We start from the raw sequence: 12,018 nt of genomic DNA on the forward strand, positions 1-12,018 counted from the left end.
CTCCTTCCATCACAATGGGGCAACATAAGGGACTTTTCAAAATCATAAGGAACATGAACATTGAAAGATATGGAAAATGAGTCACAATACAACAAGATGCACAATGGTGTCACACTAATCTACATGGAACGAACACCATTCAAGCACTCACATGAATGCTACTCCACAATGCAATGCAATGCATACTCCATTGATAAACTCCACACTTGCATATTTGCTTAACCATGCTAAAAGAAAGAAATGGAAAAGAAGCAAGTTTGAGATACCAACCTTGGTCCAAGCTAGGGTAAGGATAGTTGTAGTAGAGCTCCCCTAATCTCCCTCCAAAACCTAACTGTCTCTAAAATTAGAGAGTGGGCAAACACCCCACTAGTTTGGCCAAGACCCTCTAATAAAGCCTTCCCACTAACTTATTTTAGCAAAAACACTAAGCCACTCCATCCTTACAAACTTGTCTCCTCTAACGGTTCATTGATAGCCCTCACGAGCTCTGAGTTATGACCCTCGAAGGATCGACCTCAAAATGCACTTAGAGCACCTTGGAGACTCCTTGGTACGGGGTGGCCGCAAATGATGGATGGTCTTCGTGGCCAGAAAAAGGGTGTGACTAGGGTTCACCCGGCCATCTGGAGCTAATGGCACTGACGATTCGATGCCAAGATAAGCGGTTTCAAAGTTGCGTTGTGGTGCACCTATGAACTGAGGCACACTGTGAGTTTTGGCATCGAGCAAAATCACTGTGCTGAATCCAAACAGAATGTGATCTCTCAAAAATGAGATAGGTTATTTTAGGCCTCAATATCACCATCCTATATCATTTGATATTTTATCAATAGCCCTCACGAGCTCTGAGTTATGACCCTCGAAAGATCGACCTCAAAATGCACTTAGAGAACCTTGGGGACTCCTCGGTACGGGGTGGCCGCAAATGATGGATGGTCTTCGTGGCCAGAACAAGGGTGTGACTAGGGTTCACCCGCCCATCCGAAGCTAATGGCACTGACTTATAGTCGTTAGGAGTTAGATTTTGAAAAGTTGTCAAGAAAGGTTGACCTCTTTGACTTGTATCATGAAGGGTTGCTTTGTGCCTTGCTTGATTGTTTGAAGACTACTCCATGTGTCACTATCTTTCTTGAAAAAAAAAGTTCTTTTGAACATCAAGCTTGCAATATTATCAATATTGTCAAACATTTTCAACCAAGTCAAAATGTCCAGTGCAAATATTTGTTTGCATTTTTTGCTAAGGGGAGTTTCATAAATTGACTTTGATTTTCTATGTCTCTAGTGCTTGAACATGCTTAAAATGGCTCTTTGGTCTATATTTTCTAACTTCATGGTCTATGATATGCATACTAAGAATTTCTTTCACTAAATGGTTTCCTTGATCTATTGACTACACTTAAATTTGTTCACTTGTCATCTCTCTTTCTTTATCTACATTTCTATTTGGGATTTTTTCGTAGCTCTTGACTTGAGTCACTAGTGTTGTAACATACTTGGACAATTTGTTTGACAAGTTACTCATTCATTTCTACCTCTCTTTGACATGTGAACACTCTACCTCTCTAGTTTGTACATCAAGTTATCTTGTGTCACCTTATTAGCTTCCTCTAGTCTCCTTCATGCTTTATTATCTATCTACCACTATGGTATTCAAACCTTGTGCTACCAAACCTCAACCAAATCTAGATGATCATGATATCCTCCATGCCACTAAAGAGTTTCAAGATCTACATGTTCAATACAAAGAGCTAGAAGAGACAAATAATCTTTCTTACCTTCATCTCTCTAAGCACATGATATAAATCAATTCTAAACTTGAGAAAAGGTTAGAGGAGAATATTGCATTCTTAAATTAATCTCTCTTAAGACCTTTACATACACATGGGTCATCTTCTTCAAGGTCTACATATTCTACGCCAAGACATCAAATATCTTCATCTTATAGATCTAAAGACCTCTTTAGAGAACAAGCAAGTGATACCTCCTTTGAGCCTATGCCAAACTTTCATTATGGGCCTATCTTTGACCAAGATAGTGATGAAGACATGGATGCATTCTATTCACTTAAGAAACAACAAAATTCTCATGCAGAAATTTTTGAGAGAACTTTTACTCCATTGGAAGATTCTCATGATAACATCTTGCAAACACTTCTTGATAATGAATCCATCACATTACTAGAAAACTCTAGACCTTATGAACCCAAAATCAAACCTCCATGGTGGAGAAATTATCATTATTGACACTTCCATGGAAGAAAATTTCATAAAACTAAAGATTCCATAGTGTTGAAACATAAAATTGAATATCTCATTTATGATGGGATTGTTGATACCTCTAATGACTCATGTGTCACAAGATCATGCTGATGAACCTATGTCAAGTGATGATTTCCTTGACACCTTCACTTCTTATAACACTAATGAACCTCCTAAAGTGATAAAGCTTTCAAAAATGCCTCCACCAAACAAAGAACCTAATTCTTTCCATATAGACCATGCATACCCTCAAGGGCTACAACTAAAAGAAAATCAAGCTAACCTTCACTTGTCTGCAAACCTTTTCCATGCCACTAAGACTAAAGATCCTCAAGATTCATGCAATACTATGATTACTATTCCTAATTTAGCTAATCCTGCATTATTGCTTTAAGATTCTATCATGCACACCTCACATTTTCCCTTGTCCTTAGAAGGTGCTCCATATCAAGATGACTCTCAAAAGGAAAAATATATAAATAAAGATCAAGATCAAACACCTTTTCATCTTATCCAAAATTTCACCTTTCTATATCATGTGTGTTACCCACCTCCTACATATGATGAGGATACCATTTCAACTACCTCCATTGAGCTTACTGAAACTTATGGGAAAAGTGATCTTTCTATGCTATATAAAGAAAGATGTCAAGATCAAATTGTCCCCTCATGTTCTACTTCTCCATATCCACTTCAAAACTATGCTGAAGATTCAAACACTCCTATCAAAGGTCTTTCTCCTATAAAAGGTACTCATGAGTCTATTTATGACTTTGGTCATGCTACTCACTCTAAAGATGTTGAAATCCCTAGTCACTATCCCTTTGCATTTCGTAATTCTATCCTTGGTCCTTATCCATCTAATCTAAAGTCTTCAAACCTTCTCCTACACTTTCTACTTCTAGCTGTCCAAAGTATCTCTTGAAAGACTTTAATATTGAACATAAATCTAAGTTGACATTCAATATTCCAAAGGCTTCCACTCCATTTTCTTCCAAACATCTTTCTCAAAAGATTACAAATATTCCACTCAATCTTCTTCTAACATTGTCCTACCAGCTCATACATCTAAACCTTGATCCATTTACTCCATGATTCCTCCATCATTTGGAAACCCTCCAAGGTTTGTGTAAATGTTGATCTTCCCCACTTTGTCACCTACCCTTATGCAATGTTTTCAAAGCTACACTTACCTACTATCCATACTCATACAATCCTTCCAAGGAATGAACTCTTATCCTACTATCATCTCACTTCCTTCACCCTATCAACATCATTGAGCATACTTATCTATGGTCTTGGATTATCATAACTTATCTTTCCTTTAGGAACAATATCTAACTTGAAAACAGTTGACCTATTTCTAAAAAAAAATTTAAAAAAATAGAAAAGAAGATAAAACATCTGCCTTGGTGAGAACTATTATCTTATCCATGAGATTCCCTATTTTACTTTCTCATTCACTCATAGCTTTCATATCCAACTTCATATCATGTCATTATGCATGTGCTATCTTGCTTATTGGCTTTAATTGTGTATCTTACATGCTATCTTCTTTCATGGATTTCATGGCTTATCCCAAATGTGCTTCATACAACTTTTCAATATGGAAGTCTTTCAAAACAATATACAATATTATGACTCTTTATGCTTTCAAATGCTATGATTGGTTGCAAAATGGAAGAAATCAAGTATTCTAATTGTTCATCCATAATTTTGAGATTTTTCTTATTTGATTAGTTTGATAAAAATAGTTTTAATAATCATAATGTCAGCTTTATGTCAAATAAGGAAAAAACCAAATTTGTAATAAGATATTCGCATGCAATTATCTTTCATATAGTTATAAATGCTCTTAAAATTGTCCTTATAGCCTTGTATCACATGCAAATATGATTTGCAAGAACTTGTTCAATATCTTCCTCTTATAATTCCTTACAAAGAACTTACGAAAATACAAAAACCATATACAAAAAAAGTACCCATTTTACATCATAATACATCATAAATTTTAGAAATTCTCCCCAATACCACCCCCCTCCAACTCTTCATGATGTACCTACATTCCAATATCATAAAAAAACTAGTAACTTATTGTATTAAACAAGATAATCATCAATTCATTAAATCATTATGAAGAAAATAACATAAGAAGTATATATGCCTAGTCGAGTATTCCAATAGGGTCCTCTCTCTATTTTAGGGTCTCCAACAGGGCTTCATGATCAGCATTAGCAATAGTAAAAAGTTCTTTTACTTTTGGTCTTCCTTGATGCTTCAATAACTTTACATTTGTTGCTATAATAAGATGCAAATATATGAGAATTACTTTGTGCTTCTGATAGTCTTTGAATGCAGGAATTTCGTTCCTTCTAAGCATGTATGTTCGCAGCCATGTTCCAACAACAACCACTGAAGCAGTAGGATATGTGAATCCATCATCATCTATGATCGGTTGTGCAAGTTTTTGTTTGCCTCTTACACAACGTGCTAACCAATAATCGGATTCCTCATCATTCCTCTGTGATGCAACCAATGCAAAGACATGTCCTAGCTGAAGTAGATCTGATAGATAGTTATGCTCAAGTGAACTTTCCATGTCATCATTTTTGATAGAGGGTATGATAGACAATGGAGTAAGATAATGTGGATCCCATGTTTCCACCCACTCACTTGACTCACAGTGATCCCAATCACACTAAAAATAAGTACGACAAAAACAAGCTAGTTGTCGTGTCCAAATGGTCCATGTACTAGAATTAGAGCTCCTAAATGAATGCATTTTTTATGAGTCTCTCACTGTAGCACAATCTGATCTATCACCTATGGACCCCTCCTCAACCAAGCAAAAGAACCTATGTACCACTGAATCAAGAGTCCCCCCTTGTGATAATGCTAAACTACACCAATCAAAAATGCTACGAGCATCAAGAAGCTCTATTGTTGAAATCTTCAGTTGCTCCTTAACTAGAGCTCTCTTCACACATGCCCCTGCTCCATCATGTTCCCCTTTTCCATGGCCGGACTCAAAAAAACTCCAAATATGAGGCACCCCTCTCTCTACGTGCATCCTACACAACCAATAAAACATGCCAGCATTTTTGAATTGACCTGTACAGTTATCTGACCAAATGATATGTCTATCCATAGCAATTGCATGCTCATGTAAGAAATCAAAAAAAATCTCAAAACAATGTTGCACAAACTCGTGAGAGTGACATCTATCATCACTCATAAAAAAATGATACTCTCTAATAATCTTTCAATTATCTTCCGCACTATCAGGGGCATGTCTATATGTTATGTGAACAAAAATTGCAATCTAAATGAAGTTGTAATATTGAGATTGTGTCTCATTTTGAGGTTGCAATGTGTAGTTCTCAATAAAATCAACAACTGATATAATAGTGCAAATGGGAAAAGTCTCCTTACACGTTCTAAATTGTTGATCCAACCACTGAGACCTGTGACTATGTCTTGCATACTTGTAAAAAAGATTTTCCTTGAAATCTGAAATAAAAATAGCCACACTGATATCTTTTCCAACCAATTCACATCTAGAGCTCTCACTCCCACTCTTCAATGTGTATTTCACAGTTTCATATACCCTTTTTTCAGTATTGTCTTTCCAAGATCTTGTTCACAAACCTCATGAAAACATGTGTCAAACTTGGATAAGCTACCACATTCTAAAAACTTCTCATTTAAGCAAGCATTTCTATAAAAGGAACAGCCATCAATTCTATGACATAAGAGTTGATCTAGCAAGTCTCTTGATGATTTTGGAAGCCCACTAGCCCCACAATCCTCCAACATTTCTTTACTATGCAAAGAAGAACGGATGGAGCATAATAGTTCATGGTGCATAGGAAACTCAACATGATATTTGCAACAACATGTATTTCAAATTTTGAGTGGCACACAATAAAATGGCTTCAAAGATTCAAAAGGCCTTTGTGATATATGAAGACTTGGATGACTCTCTCTAAATTGTTTGAACAAGATAGTTTGACTTACCTCTAAATGGTGTTTAGGATGTGGCATGCCGTCTCTAATGCCAATTCTCAACTTTAAGACATCTTTAGCATTGGGTGATACTCATGAGTTAGAGTGCCAAAATTGTGTAATTTCTTCCTTCACATAATCGGATAGCTTCTTATCAAAACGTGGAAGTCTCCCACCAAATGCCCATATTTCATTTTGAAGAGGATCATCAATTTTCTCTCGTCAACTAAGTGCTCTTCTCAAAGTAGTACAATTTAGATTCAAATCAATACAATTTTTTCTCATATATCTACCCTTTCTCAAATGATGACTTACCAAAGAGGTTGTAATGACCCTTTGAGCAGCTCTATTATCCTTCTCTCTGCTATTTTTCTCAATGCTATTGAGAGCACTGAAAAGATTCTTCACGATAATGGCATTTCTTTCCAACTTTTTATTGACATGATTCTTCAATTTGGAAAGCATAGGTCTCATCTTTTGCATCTTTAATAAGTGCATTAAAAGCTGACATTGTTCTACCATTGTCTTGTTGCCGAAAAAAATCTGATATAGTCTTGAAGCCCATAACTGAATGGTTTTTTCTGATTTTTTTCCTTCCAAACTAGTAATAATCATTTCATCAATTTCAATTATCCATTTTGGTTTTTTAGAACCTTCATGTTGATTATAATTAGGAGATATGTAAGGTTCTTGTGCATTAGGTTCCTGTGCATTGTCATCTTCGACATGGTCAATTATGCAACTTGGATTATGACTTGGTGGCATTTCTTCTTCAAAAATTTCATTCTCCAAATTTTCAATTTCGGCATTATCATTTTCAATAGGTACATTTTCATTCCCCAACTGTACATATTCATTATCTGACTCTATGATTTCACCTTCGATTAATTCATCATCAACTTGATTGATATTTAGCATACCTTGTCTTTTTCTTCGGTGTTCCATTTTGTCCCTTTCCCTATATGCCACAATGTATTCATTGGATATCTTCCTTTTGCATTTATCCTTTCGACAACTGTTGCTCCCCATTCAGATGACAAATTCGAACACCTAAGGTTATATTTTCAATTTTTTTTTTATTAGTTGGGCCCCAAAACGTGACTTTTATCAAAACCCGTGAAAATAGAAGTGAAAAAGTGATGTTGTTGGGTCTGCAGGGACACGGAATTATTGGGAATTAGTGCCAATAAAATTGAATATCCGATCCAGGATCAGATATCCGATTTGAAATCGGATATTCGATTTGAAATCAGATATCCGATTATGTAAAAAGAATTTTTGGGGGGAAAACTTGCTATAATTTCTCTCCTTTTCCATAATTATATTAATATTATGAAAATCATTGGAGGAAAACCGACTTTGGTTTATTACTAAACTAATACTATAGTAATATTAATATATAATAGTATCAATTGTATAATAGTATTAATATATAATAGTATTAATATATAGAAATATTAATATATAGTATTAATATAGCTATAGTATCAATATTATTATTATACCCATAATAGTATTAATATTATTACTATAGATATAATAGTGTAAATATTTAGTGTTTATTTATATTATTATTATTATTATGCTACAATATAGTATTAATATATATATTATTATTATAGCTATAACAGTATTATTATTATTAATATAGATATAATAATATTAATATTTAATTTTTTATTTATATTATTATTATTATTATCATAAAATAGTATAAATAGTATATATATATATATATATATATATATATATATCCTTTCACGATTCGAATATGTCCCTATGGGTCCTAGGACCCCTAGGGACATATGTCATCGATTAATGGGTCAAAGGGGGTCATAGGTCACCCTTTGACCCATATGAACGATTCAAATATGTCCCTATGGGTCCTAGGACCCCTAGGGACATATGTCATCATTTAATGGGTAAAAGGGGGACATAGGTCACCCTATGACCCCCTTTGACCCATATGAACGATTCGAATATGTCCCTAGGGGTCCTAGGACCCCTACGGACATATGTCATCGTTTAATGGGTCAAAAGGGGTCATAGGTCACCCTATGACCCCCTTTGACCCATATGAACAATTTGAATATGTCCCTAGAGGTTTTAGGACCCCTATAGACATATGTCGTCGTTTAATGGGTCAAAGGGGGTCATAGGTCACCTATAACCCCCTTGACCCATATGAACAATTTGAAAAGTCTCTAGGGATTCTAGGACCCCCTAGAGACATATGTCATCGTTTAATGGGTCAAAAGCGGTCATAGGTCACCCTATGACCCCCTTGACCCATATGAACAATTTGAAATGTCCCTAGAGGTTCTAGGACCCCTAGAGACATATGTCATCGTTTAATGGGTCAAAAGTTGTCACAGGTCACCCTATGACCCCCTTTGACCCATATGAATGATTCGAATATGTCCTTAAGGGTCCCAGGAACCCTAAGGACATATGTCATCATTTAATGGGTAAAAGGGGGTCATAGGTCACCCTATGACCCACTTTGACCCATATGAACGATTTGAATATGTCCCTAGGGGTTATAGTACCTCCAGAGACATATATCATCGTTTAATGAGTCAAAGGGGTCATAGGTCACCCTATGACCCCCTTTGACCCATATGAACAATTCGAATATGTCCCTAGGGGTTCTAGGACCCCTAGAAACATATGTCATTGTTTAATGGGTCAAAGGGGGTCATAGGTCAACTATGACCCCCTTAACCCATATGAAGAATTTGAATATGTCCTTAGGGGTCATAGGTCCCCTATAGACATATTTCAACAGTTCATATGGGTCAAAGGGGGTCATAGATCACCCTATGACCCCCTTTGACCCATATAAACAATTTGAAATGTCCCTAGGGGTTCTAGGACCCCTAGCGACATATGTCATCATTTAATGGGTCAAAGGGGGTCATAGGTCACCTATGACCCCCTTTGACCCATATGAACAATTCGAATATGTTCGTAGGGGTTCTAGGACCCCTAGAGACATATGTCATCATTTAATAGGTCAAAGGGGGTCATAGGTCAACTATAACCCCCTTGACCCATATGAACAATTTGAAATGTCCGTAGGGGTTCTAGGACCCCTAGCGATATATGTCGTCGTTTAATAGGTCAAAGGGGGTCATAAGTCACCCATGACCCCCTTGACCCATATGAACGAATATGTTCCTAGGGGTCCGAGGACCCCTAGCGACATATGTCATCGTTTAATGGGTCAAAGAGGGTAATTGGTCACCCTATGACCCTGTTTCACCCATATTAGTCATTCAAATATGTCCCTAGACGTTCTAGGACCCCTAGAGACATATGTCATCATTTAATGGGTCAAAGAGAGTCATAGGTCACCCTATGACCCCCTTTGACCCATATTACCCATTCGAATATGTCCCTAGGTGTCCTAGGACCCCTAAGGACATATGTCGTCATTTAATAGGTCAAAGGGACCTATGACCCCCTTTGACCCATATTACCCATTCGAATATGTCCCTAGGGGTTCTAGGACCCCTAGAGACATATGTCATCATTTAATGGGTCAAAGGGGGTCATAGGTCACCCTATGACCCCGTTTGACCCATATGAACGATTCAAATATGTCCATCGGGGTCTTAGGACCCATAGGGACATATGTCATCGTTTAATGGGTCAAAGGGGGTCATAGGTCACCCAATGACCCCCTTTCACCCATATGAACGATTTGAATATGTCCCTATGGGTCCTAGGACCACTAGAGACATATGTCATCTTTTAATGGATCAAAGGGGGACATAAGTCACCCTATCAACCCCTTTCACCCATATGAACGATTCGAATATGGACATATGTCATCATTTAATGGGTCAAAGGGGATCATAGGTCACCCTATGACCCCCTTTCACCCATATGAACAATTTGAATATGTCCCTAGGGGTTCTAGGAACCCTAGAGACATATGTTGTCGTTTAATAGGTCAACGGGGATCATAGGTCATCTATGACCCCCTTGACCCATATGAACAATTTGAATATGTCCTTAGAGATCCTGGGACCCCTAAAGACATATTCAAATCATCCATATGGGTCAAAGGGGGTCATAGGTCACCCTATGACCCCCTTTGACCCAGATGAACAATTCGAAATGTCCCCAGGGGTTCTAGGACCCCTAGAGACATATGTCGTCATTTAATGGCATATAAACAATTCAAATATGTCCTTAGGGGTCCAAGGACCCCTAAGCACATATGTCGTCATTTAATGGGTTAAAGGGGGTCATAGGTCACCCTATGACCCCCTTTGAGCCATAAGAATGATTCGAATATGTCCATAGTGGTACTAGGACCCCTAGGGACATATGTCATCATTTAATGAGTCAAAGGGGGTCATAGGTCACCCTATGACCCCCTTTAATCCATAGGAATGATTTGAATATGTCCTTAGGGATCTTAAGACCCCTAGGAACATATGTCGTTTACTAGGTCAAACGAGGTCATAAGTCACCATATAACCCCCTTTGACCCATATGGCCCATTCGAATGTCACTAGGGGTCCTAGGACCCCTAGGGACATATGTCATCGATTAATGGGCCCCTTTGACCCATAGGAATGATTCGAATATGTCCCTAGGGGTCCTAAGACCCTTAGGGACATATGTAGTCGTTTAATGGGTCAAAGGGGTCATAAGTCACCCTATGACCCCCTTTTACCCATATGAACGATTCGAATATGTCCCTATGGGTTCTAGGAACCCTAGGGACATATGTCATCGTTTAATAGGTCAAAGGGGGTCATAGGTCACCCTATGACCCCCTTTGACCCATATGAATGATTTGAATATGTCCTTAGGGGTCCTAGGACCCCTAGGGACATATGTCGTCGTTTAATCGATCAAAAGGGATCATAGGTCACCCTATGAACCCTTTTGACCCATATAAACGATTCAAATATGTCTTTGTGGATCTTAGGACACCTAAGGACATATGTCGTTGTTTAATGGGTCAAAGAGGGTGATAGGTCACCCTATGACGCCCTTTGACCTATAGGAATAGTTCGAATATATCCCTAGGGGTCCTAGGACCCCTAGGGACATATGTTGTTGTTTAATGGGTCAAATAGGGTCATAGGTCACCCTATGACCCCATTTGACCCATATGAATGATTACAATATGTCCCTAGGGGTCCTAGGACCCCTAGGGACATATGTCGTCGTTTAATGGGTCAAAGGGGGTCATAGGTCATGCTATGACCCCCTTTGACCCATATGAACAATTCGAATATGTCCCTAGGGGTTGTAGGACCTCTAGGGACATATGTCATCGTTCAATGGGTCAAAAGGGGTCATTGGTCACCCTATGACCCCCTTTAATCCATATGACCCATTAAAATATGTCCCTAGGGGTCTTAGGACCCCTAGGGACATATATTGCCATTTAAAGGGTCAAAGGGGGTCATAGGTCACCCTATGTCTCTCTTTGACCTATATGAACAATTCAAATATGTCTGTAGGGGTCCCATGACCCCTAGGGACATATGTCATCGTTTAATGGGTCAAAGAGAGTCATAGGTCACCCTATGACCCCCTTTGACCAATATGAACAATTTGAATATGTTCTTAGGGGTTCTAGGACCCCTAAAGACATATGTCATTGTTTAATGGGTCAAAGGGGGTCATAGGTCACCCTATGACCCCCTTTGACCCATATGAACGATTCAAATATGTTCTTAGGGGTCCCAGAACCCCTAAGGACATGTCATTATTTAATAGGTCA

This window comes from Cupressus sempervirens, chromosome 6 (assembly GCF_028749045.1).
Source record: "Cupressus sempervirens isolate cs-2001-9-10 chromosome 6, ASM2874904v1, whole genome shotgun sequence".
In the NCBI taxonomy this organism is placed as follows: Eukaryota; Viridiplantae; Streptophyta; class Pinopsida; order Cupressales; family Cupressaceae; genus Cupressus; species Cupressus sempervirens.